Consider the following 9,364-nt stretch of genomic DNA (forward strand, 5'->3'; position numbering starts at 1 on the left):
TCTTTGTGCTAGGCTTAGGATTAGGTCTTGTCCATCACATCATTCTCCTAATGATGTGATCCCGTTATCAACGACATCCAATGTCCATGGTTAGGAAACCCTAACCATCTATTGATCAACGAGCTAGTCAACTAGAGGCTTACTAGGGACATATTATGGTCTATGTATTCACACGTGTATTACGATTTCCGGATAATACAGTTATAGCATGAATAAAGACAATTATCATGAACAAGGAAATATAATAATAACTAATTTATTATTGCCTCTAGGGCATATTTCCAACAGTCTCCCACTTGCACTAGAGTCAATAATCTAGTTCACATCGCCATGTGATTAACACTCACAGGTCACATCGCCATGTGACTAACACCCAAGAGTTTACTAGAGTTAGTAGTCTAGTTCACATCACTATGTGATTAACACTCAATGAGTTTTAGGTTTGATCATGTTGCTTGTGAGAGAGGTTTTAGTCAACGGGTCCGAACCTTTCAGATCCGTGTGTGCTTTACAAATCTCTATGTCATCTCCTAGATGCAGCTACCATGCTCTATTTGGAGCTATTCCAAATAACTGTTCTACTTGGAGCTATTCTAAATTGTTGCTCCATTATATGCATCCGGTATCTCTACTCAGAGCTATCCGGATAGGTGTTAAGCTTGCATCGACATAACTCTTTACGACGAACTCTTTTACCACCTCCATAATCGAGAAAATTCCTTAGTCCACTAGTTACTAAGGATAACTTTGACCGCTGTCCCGTGATCCATTCTTGGATCACTCTTGTACCCCTTGACTGACTCATGGCAAGGCACACTTCAGGTGCGGTACACAGCATAGCATACTGTAGAGCCTATGTCTTAAGCATAGGGGACGACCTTCGTCCTTTCTCTCTATTCTGCCGCGGTCGAGCTTTAAGTCTTAACTTCATACCTTACAACTCAGGCAAGAACTCCTTCTTTGACTGATCCATCTTGAACACCTTCAAGATCATGTCAAGGCATGTGCTCATTTGAAAGTACTATTAAGTGTTTTGATCTATCCTTATAGATCTTGATGCTCAATGTTTAAGTAGCTTAATCCAGGCTTTCCATTGAAAAACACTTTCCAAATAACCCTATATGCTTTCCAGAAATTCTATGTCATTTCTGATCAACAATATGTCAACAACATATACTAATCAGAAATTATACAGTGCTCCCACTCACTTCTTTGGAAATACAAGTTTCTCATAAACTTTGTATACACCCAAAATCTTTGATCATCTCATCAAAGCATACATTCCAACTCCGAGATGCTTACTCCAGTCCTCAGAAGGATTGCTGGGGCTTTGTATACTTATTAGCAACTTTCAGGATTGACAAAACCTTTCGGTTGTATCACATACAACCTTTCCTCAAGAAAATCGTCGAGGAAACAGTGTTTTTGACAACCTATCTGCAAGATTTCATAAATAATGCAGTAATCGCTAATATAATTCCAACAGACTCTTAGCATCGCTACGAGTGAGAAAGTCTCACCGTAGTCAACTCCTTGAACTTGTCGGAAAACATCTTAACGACAAGTCGAGCTTTCTTAATGGTGACATTTACCATCATTGTCCGTCTTCCTTTTAAAATCCATCTATACTCAACAGCCTTACGACCATCAAGTAGTTCTTCCAAAGTCTACACTTTGTTTTCATATATGGATCCTCTCTCGGATTATATGGCCTCGAGCCATTTATCGGAATCCAGGCCCACCATCGCTTCTCCATAGCTCGTAGGTTCATTGTTGTCTAGCAACATGACTTCCAAGACAGGGTTACGTACCACTCTGAAGTAGTACGCATCCTTGTCATCCTATGATGTTTGGTAGTGACTTGATCTGAAATCTCATGATCAATATTATAAGCTTCCACTTCAATTGGTGTAGGTGCCACAGGAACAACTCTTTGTGCCCTGCTATACACTAGTTGAAGCAATGGTTTAATAACCTCATCAAGTCTCCACCATCCTCCCACTCAATTCTTTCGAGAGAAACTTTTCCTCGAGAAAGGACCCGATTCTAGAAACAATCCCTTATTGCTTTCGGATCTGAGACAGGAGGTATACCCAACTGTTTTGGGTGTCCTATGAAGATGCATTTATCCGCTTTGGGTTCGAGCTTATCAGCCTGAAACTTTTTCACATAAGCGTCGCAGCCCCAAACTTTTAAGAAATGACAGCTTAGGTTTCTCTAAACCATAGTTCATACGGTGTCATCTCATCGGAATTACGTGGTGCCCCTTTTAAAGTGAATGTGGTTGTCTCTAATGCCTAACCCATAAACCATTGTGGTAATTTGATAAGAGACATCATGGTATGCATCATATCCAATAGGGTGCAGTTATGATGTTTGGACACACCATCACACTATGGTGTTCCAGGCTGTATCAGTTGTGAAACAATTTCCACAATGTCTTAATTCTGTGCCAAACTCGTAACTCAGATATTCATCTCTATGATCATATCATAGATATTTTTATCCTCTTATCACGACGATCTTTCAACTTCACACTGAAATTACTTGAACCTTTCAATAATTCAGACTCGTGATTCATCAAGTAAATATACTCAACATCTACTCAAATCATCTGTGAAGTAAGAACATAACGATATCCACTACATGCCTCAGCACTCATTGGACTGCACACATCAAAATGTATTACTTCCAACAATTTGCTTTCTTGTTCCATTTTACTGAAAACGAGGCTTTCAGTCATCTTGCCCATGTGGTATGATTTGCATGTCTCAAGTGATTCAAAATCAAGCAAGTACAAAACGGTCCATTTGCATGGAGTTTCTTCATGCATATATACCAATAGACATGGTTCGCATGTCCCAAACTTTTCAAAAACGAGTGAGCCCAAAGATCCATCAACATGGAGCTTCTTCATGCGTTTTATATCGATATGACTTACGTGGCTGTGCCACAAGTAGGTGGTACTATCATTACTATCTTTTGGCATGAACATGTATATCACTACGATCGAGATTCAATAAACCATTCATTTTAGGTGTAAGACCATTGAAGGTATTATTCAAATAAACAGAGTAACCATTATTCTCTTTAAATGAATAACCGTATTGCGATAGACATAATCCAATCATGTCCATGCTCAACGCAAACACCAAATAACAATTATTTAGGTTTTAATACCAATCTCGATGGTAGAGGGAGCGTGCGATGTTTGATCATATCAACCCTGGAAACACTTCCAACACATATCGTCAGCTCACCTTTAGCTAGTCTCCGTTTATTCCATAGCTTTTATTTCGAGTTACTAACACTTTGCAACCGAACCGGTATCTAATACCCTGCTGCTACTAGGAGTACTAGTAAAGTACACATCAACACAATGTATATCCAATATACTTCTATCGACCTTGCCAGCCTTCTAATCTACCAAGTATCTAGGGTAATTATGCTCCAGTGGCTGTTCCCCTTATTACAGAAGCACTTAGTCTCGGGTTTGGGTTCAACCTTGGGTTTCTTCACTAGAGCAGCAGCTGAATTGCCGATTCATGAAGTATCCCTTCTTGCCCTTGACCTTCTTGAAACTAGTGGTTTCACTAACCATCAACAATTGATGCTCCTTCTTGATTTCTACTTTCGCGGTGTCATACATCACGAACAACTCAAGGATCATCATATATGTCCCTGATATATTATAGTTCATCATGAAGCTCTAGCAGCTTGGTGGTAATGACTTCGGAGAAACATCACTATCTTATCTGGAAGATCAACTCCCACTTGATTCAAATGATTGTTGTACTCAGACAATCCGAGCACAAGCTCAACAATTGAGCTTTTCTCCTTAGTTTGCAGGTTAAGAAAATCGTCGGAGGTCTTATACCTCTTGACGTGGGCACGAGCCTGAAATTCCAATTTCAGCCCTCAAAACATCTCATATGTTTCGTGACGTTTCAAAACGTCTTTGGTGCCTCAACTCTAAACCGTTTAACTGAACTATCATGTAGTTATCAAAATGTGTATGTCAGATGTTCGCAACATCCACAGACAACGTTCGAGGTTCAGCACACTGAGCGGTGCATTAAGGACATAAGCCTTCTATGAAGCAATGAGGACAATCCTCAGTTTACGGACCTAGTCCGCATAATTGCTACTATCAACTTTCAACTAATTTTTTTTCTCTAGGAACATATCTAAACAGTAGAACTGAAGCGCGAGCTACGACATAATTTGCGAAATCCTTTTTGACTATGTTCAGGATAATTAAGTTCATCGTATGAACTCCCACTTAGATAGACATCCCTCTAGTCATCTAAGCGATTACATGATCCGAGTGAACTAGGCTGTGTCCGATTAACACGTGAGACGGACTAGTCAACGTCGGTGAACATCTTCATGTTGATCGTATCTTCTATACGACTCATGCTCGACCTTTCGGTCTCTGTGTTCCGAGGCCATGTCTTCACATGCTAGGCTCGTCAAGTTAACCCTAAGTGTTTTTGCATGTGTAAATCTTGCTTACACCCGTTGTATGTGAACGAAAGGATCTATCACACCCGATTAACACGTGATGCTTCGAAGCGACGAACTGTAGCAACGGTGCACAGTTAGGGGAGAACACTTCTTGAAATTTTAATGAGGGATCATCTTATTTACTACCGTCGTACTAAGAAAATAAGATGTATAAATATGATAAACATCATATGCAATCAAATAATAGTGACATGATATGGCCAATATCAGATAGCTCCTTTGATCTCCATCTTGGGGCTCCATGATCATCTTGTCACCGGTATGACACCATGATCTCCATCATGATCTCCATCATCGTGTCTTCTTGAAGTTGTCTTGTCATCGACATGCAAGTCGTGATTCCCTTGACAAGAACATGATCAATCTCATACATTACATATAACATTCATCACATCCTTTTTGCCATATCACATCACATAGCATACCCTGCAAAAACAAGTTAGACGTCCTCTAATTGTTGTTTGCATGTTTTACGTGGCTGCTATGGGTTTCTAGCAAGAACGTTTCTTACCTACGCAAAGACCACAACGTGATATGCCAATTGCTATTTACCCTTCATAAGGACCCTTTTCATCGAATCCGATCCGACTAAAGTGGGAGAGACAGACACCCGCCAGCCACCTTATGCAACTAGTGCATGTTTGTCGGTGGAACCGGTCTCACGTAAGAGTACGTGTAAGGTTTGTCCGGGCCGCTTCATCCCACGATGCCGCTGAATCAAGATAAGACTAGTAACGGCAAGCATATTGAACAAAATCAACGCCCACAACTACTTTGTGTTCTACTCGTGCATAGAAACTACGCATAAACCTGGGTCTGATACCACTGTTGGGGAACGTAGCATAAATTCAAAATTTTCCTACGTGTCACCAAGATCTATCTATGGAGAGACTAGCAACGAGGGGAAGGAGAGTGCATCTACATACCTTTGTAGATCGCTAAGCGGAAGCGTTCAAGTGAACGGGGTTGATGGAGTCGTACTCGTCGTGATTCAAATCACCGATGATCAAGTGCCGAACGCACGGCACCTCCGCATTCAACACACGTACAGCCCGATGACGTCTCCCACGCCTTGATCCAGCAAGGAGAGAGGGAGAGGTTGATGGAGATCCAACAGCACGACGGCGTGGTGGAAGTAGCGGGATTCCAACAGGGCTTCGCTAAGCGCTGCGGGAGGAAGAAGATGTGTCACGGGAGGGAGAGGGAGGCGCCAGGCCTTAGATTGGTTTGCTCCTCCTTTTTCCCCACTATATATAGGGCCAAGGGAGAGGGGGAGGCACAGCCCTTGCCCCTTCCTCCAAGGAAGGGTGCGGCCAAGGGTGGGGAGGAGTCCATCCTCCCCAAGGCACCTCGGAGGTGCCTTCCCCTTGTAGGACTCTCCCCTTTTTTTCTCTCTTGGCGCATGGGCCTCTTGGGGCTGGTGCCCTTGGCCCATATAGGCCAAGGCACACCCCCTACAGCCCATATGGCCCCCCGGGGCAGGTGGCCCCACCCGGTGGGCCCCCGGGACCCTTCCGGTGGTCCCGGTACAATACCGATGACCCCGAAACTTGTCCCGATGGCCGAAATAGCACTTCCTATATATAATTCTTTACCTCCGGACCATTCCGGAACTCCTCGTGACGTCCGGGATCTCATCCGGGACTCCGAACAACTTTCGGGTTACCGCATACTAATATCTCTACAACCCTAGCGTCACCGAACCTTAAGTGTGTAGACCCTACGGGTTCGGGAGACATGCAGACATGACCGAGACGTTCTCCGGTCAATAACCAACAGCGGGATCTGGATACCCATGATGGCTCCCACATGTTCCACGATGATCTCATCGGATGAACCACGATGTCAAGGACTTAATCAATCCCCGTACAATTCCCTTTGTCTAGCGGTATTGTACTTGCCCGAGATTCGATCGTCGGTATCTACCTTGTTCAATCTCGTTACCGGCAAGTCTCTTTACTCGTTCCGTAACACATCATCCCGTGATCAACTCCTTGGTCACATTGTGCACATTATGATGATGTCCTACCGAGTGGGCCCAGAGATACCTCTCCGTTTACACGGAGTGACAAATCCCAGTCTCGATTCGTGCCAACCCAACAGACACTTTCGGAGATACCTGTTAATTGCACCTTTATAGTCACCCAGTTACGTTGTGATGTTTGATACACCCAAAGCACTCCTACGGTATCCGGGAGTTGCACAATCTCATGGTCTAAGGAAATGATACTTGACATTAGAAAAGCTTTAGCATACGAACTACACGATCTTGTGCTAGGCTTAGGATTGGGTCTTGTCCATCACATCATTCTCCTAATGATGTGATCCCGTTATCAACGACATCCAATGTCCATGGTCAGGAAACCGACATCTATTGATCAACGAGCTAGTCAACTAGAGGCTTCACTAGGGACTATTGTGGTCTATGTATTCACACATGTATTACGATTTCCGGATATACATTATAGCATGATACAATAGACAATTATCATGAACAAAGAAATATAATAATAATATTATTATTGCCTCTAGGCATATTTCCACAGTAAGCTCAATGATATCAAAGGCTTTGGCTTCATGATGAACATTTCCTGTCATCCACTCAAGGACCCAAGTCTTCGGATCCCTGTTGTAGCCACGGATATGAAGAGTGGCATAGAATTGGAGCAGCAATTCTTCGTTCCAGTGCTCCTTGTCAGTGACGAACGGCAACAATCCAGACTCTCTGAAGCAATCCAGAGCTTCTTCCAGACAAGGCAGACCAGTTATGGCTTCAGTGTCAAGATGCATATGTGGGAAAATGCAACCTTGATTGTACAGAATGCATGAGTAATAACTGCGCTGCTGATAGCTCCAGAACCGATCAGAAGATATTCTTGCCTTTGAGTAGGGGTTCTTGGCGTTATTGATGAAGGTGTTGTGTGCCTTGAAGCCATTGACATTAAAAGATCCGGGTGCAGATGCAGTACCTGGAAACCTGGGCAACCTTGGCATTGGCTTCTGAACCTGAGGCCTGTGCTCAACGTGACAGTCAAACTGAGGACCAGCAGCAAGTGGAGGAGTCAGAAAGGGCCATTTGACAGTGACAAGTTGGCCATAGTTGAATGCTTGCTCGATAGTGTGTGGCCTTGGTGGCGGAACAGGAGCAGTGGCATCAACAGAGGCGTCAGGCTGCTCAACAGAGGCTTCAGGAGCAGTTGCATCATTGGCTTCATTGGCTTCTGGCACATTGGTTGGTGCAGGCTCCACATTTGCTTCAGCCATGAATACGTCATTGGCTTCATTTGTGTTGGTGGTGGCAGCCTCAAGATTCTCAACCTCCACTTGATGAGCTGGAGGGTCGGTCACGTTCTCCTCGAGAACAACATCTTGGTGAGACGGGGGTGTAGCAATTCTTGGGGCTTCTTCTTCATCGGCTAATGCAGCCGGAACATCTTCAGCCATTTTGGCTTCGGATTCAGAGACAGTCACAGTAGGAGTGGCATCTGGAAACACTTGACATGCAACAGATTGGTGGTGCACTTCTCCTTCTGGAACGCTCGAAAGAGGGACTTGAGGCCTTGGTCCTTTGCAAAGCCTGCGTAGCGCCGGCGACGCCTGTGGAGATGGAGTTGGCTGGGCCTCAAGGTCATCTTCTTCTTCTTGCACGGGTGGTGTGACTTGTTGTTGGGGAGTACTCGGGGTGTCTTGTTGTTGTGGGTGATCAGCCCACGATGCATCCTGAGCAGTTGGCGTCAGAGGACGACCAATGCTGATGAGTTCGCTGTGCGTGACCACAGGCGATGATACCAGTTGGTGCTCGATCTGAGGAAGGACTTCATCATCTTCAACATTGTCATGGTGACCAATGTCTTCAGCAGCGGTGGGATCAACTGCTGGAATGTCTTCAGCTTCATGAGCCTCTATGGAAGAAGGCTCATGAACAATCAGTTGGCGCTCGCGGTGTTCAGATGCAGGGCGAACCATTGAGATGGGTTCAACAACTAAGGGCTCTATGGGAGCAGCCCGATCCTTCTTGGTTTTGTGCTTCTTCTTAGAGGGAGCGACATCAAAAGCTTCAGGATTTTTCCTTTTTTTTGGCTTCAGCCTCGGCAGTCCTCGTCTTCTTCAGTTCTGAAGCGGTTGACCTGACCTTTGGCTTCGAGCCAGTCAAGCTGCTTGGGAAGACTATGCGAGTTTCTTCCTGCCTTGAAGGTGCAGATTGGTCTGTTGATGGCTTCTTCTTCTTTGCAACCATTCTTGGGTCGATGCCAGGATGACCAAGAGCCTTGCGCTTCTCAGCCTCATTGTAGGCTTGCACACACTTGTCAGCCAGGCTCTTCATGCGCTCACGAGAGCCTTTAGCTTCTTCACGCTTCTTGAGAAAGGCTTCCTTGAGCTCGTGCAACATAATCTTGAAGTTTTTCACATCTTGCACGCTGAGCTTGGCCATGTGCTTCTTGAATTGAGCTTTCTCATAGTCGATCTTTTGCTTTAGTTCAACGATGCGCTGAGCTAGAGCTAGCTCAGAAGCAATGGCGCCAGTGAAAGCGACACTGAGGCCAATTGGAAGTTGCAGATCTTCAAAGCTGAGGTTGGGCGTGTCAAACCACTCATCAATGAAGTTATGGATGATTGCCACATCAAAGAGAGGCAAATCATTGAAGATCTCTGCTTCTTCCTTGCTCTTGACAAGTTGCTCAAGAGCATCATCTGCAAGATCTTCATCGGTGGACAGATCAATGGCGTCATTGCGCAGAATAGCAGCAGCAGTCAGTGCCTGATCAGTATTTTTTCTCATCTCAGTCTTCTTGGAGATACGTGATAGATCTTCAGACTGCACACTGCCTTCAGGAGG

Source organism: Triticum urartu, chromosome 2 (assembly GCF_003073215.2).
Source record: "Triticum urartu cultivar G1812 chromosome 2, Tu2.1, whole genome shotgun sequence".
NCBI classification, from domain to species: domain Eukaryota; kingdom Viridiplantae; phylum Streptophyta; class Magnoliopsida; order Poales; family Poaceae; genus Triticum; species Triticum urartu.